This window comes from Primulina huaijiensis, unplaced genomic scaffold (genome assembly GCF_012295235.1).
Source record: "Primulina huaijiensis isolate GDHJ02 unplaced genomic scaffold, ASM1229523v2 scaffold27961, whole genome shotgun sequence".
NCBI classification, from domain to species: Eukaryota; Viridiplantae; Streptophyta; class Magnoliopsida; order Lamiales; family Gesneriaceae; genus Primulina; species Primulina huaijiensis.
Genome location: NW_027356690.1, coordinates 1,645 through 3,525, shown reverse-complemented (window position 1 = coordinate 3,525; position 1,881 = coordinate 1,645). Strand labels below are relative to the sequence as shown.

The 1,881-nt window shown below is 34.4% G+C and overlaps 1 long non-coding RNA gene across 2 annotated transcripts; it reads left to right on the top strand.

Annotated features, from left to right (window-relative positions):
- Positions 1-644: 644 nt before the first annotated feature.
- On the top strand, positions 645-1,435 carry LOC140967761 (uncharacterized). 2 transcript variants are annotated; one of them, XR_012173628.1, is made up of 3 exons: positions 645-875; positions 953-1,082; positions 1,264-1,435. It is a non-coding gene; the product is annotated as an uncharacterized lncRNA (long non-coding RNA). The 2 variants fall into 2 exon arrangements; XR_012173627.1 differs by having other exon boundaries at positions 645-1,082.
- The last annotated feature ends 446 nt before the right edge of the window (positions 1,436-1,881 follow it).

Sequence of the window (1,881 nt, the reverse complement as noted above, 5' to 3'; positions counted from 1 at the left end):
CCCCCAATCAGAATATGACATTGTCCCTAATGTCAAAATAACTATTAATAAAGAGTACATAATGAAAGAGATATCACCTGGAATTTTATTGAAGATAACAAACTGAAACAAACGCAAACCAATCCACGACTTTTGAATCAATGATCCAACTTCCTTTTCTTATTGCTTGATTGCGACCAATTGATCTTTGTTATCATCGGATCAGGCTTATGAACAAAAGCTTCCAAATCATCAATTAATTGGTCGGCAGTCGAAGCACAGATGAGCATCCGTCGTGAATTTTCTGAAATGAAATTCTGTTCCACAGCTTTATCAAGAAATGTCAACAAACTGTCATAATAATTATTGATATTCAACAAACCCACAGGTTTATTATGGATATTAAGTTGTGCCCAAGAAACAGTGTGAAAAATTTCTTCTAATGTACCAAAACCACCTGGTAGTGCGATAAAAGCATCAGAATTTTCAATCATTTTTGTGATTCTTTCATACATAGAAGAAACTTTTAATTCCTCACCAATCGTAACACCGTTAATATTTCTTTCAGCTAAAGCTGTAGGAATAATACCCAAAACCTGACTACCTCCAAGATGAGCAGATGTTGAAACAGATCTCATTAACCCAATATTATCTCCCCCATCTCTACTATTTTATTAAAGCTCAGGCCCTCATAAAAACTGCCAGAGCGGACACCAATTTTTTTTCCCCTTTTGCCCTTTTGCTTCCCCTCGATAATATCTCTCTCTCAAAATCAATCCACTTCTCCAACAAAACCGTTCCTGCACGATTCTCTCAGTTATTGTTGGTTTACCTTCATAAATTTCACTTCTCTCTTTCGAATCTTCTCCCTCGAAAATCAATTTATCGTTATATCAGTCGGGTCTCTGTGTGATTTTTACCATTATTTGCTTTTAGTATTCTTTTCATCTTCTTCACATTTTATTATATGCAGGGATTTCACAAATTGTGCAAGAAGCTCAAAAATCCGTTGGGTGTTTCATGATGAGTTAGATTCCAGATTACAAGAGGATAAGAAATCTCTCTCTGCCAGGAGGTTTCTTTTGGGGAAGTTCCTGTGACATGTTCCGTTTCTATTCTTTTTACAATTTTGTCCATGAAATGATAATGCAGAAGAGTGGTTTGGATAATTATATGGACTTTTTAAACGTTGTACGAATAGCTAGATTGGTTTGTTATATCCGTGTTTCATTTTGATTTGGTATGAGAAGAGGCTTGATGGGTAATATTCTATTCTCACGACAGGGAGGGGGAGCAATGGAGTCGAAGGAGTTGACGCAGAAAGAGCTTGACAATAAAAAGAAGAAAGAAGAAAAGGTGCGGGCAGAAATCTTCTTGAATTTAGTCAGTAGTTTCTGTCTTCTTTTGTTAGTGATCACACACCCTTAGCATGTATATTTCATTGGATTTCAGTGTACTTCTCTCGGTTCGGTTATTGTTTCCCGCAAACAACATGTTTGAAAAAATGACAAACTCAATGTTCAAACTTTTCGGTATTTAGCAAATTAAAGTAGTTTCAGCACTTATAATGTAGTTAAGTTGTAAAAATATTATTCTATTTTACTCAAAGTAGTACCAAATTTTAGTTAGTTTTCTAAGGTTTACTCCATCATGTAGATGATTTTCATGTGACATTTATGTTTGTGTTGTAGATTTGATTAAGGATATTTACATGTTTTTGAAGCTCGCATCTCTTCTACTATTATCTTTGAATCTTTCTACTTCTCATCGCAATCAGAACAATGTTGAAAGACGTCGATGCGAGAAAGATAAAAAAAAGGATGTTTGTTAAATAAGTTATTCTAATATTAACTTTTTACCAAAATCACAGTTGTAAAAGCAATATCAACGTCCCATTAGTTT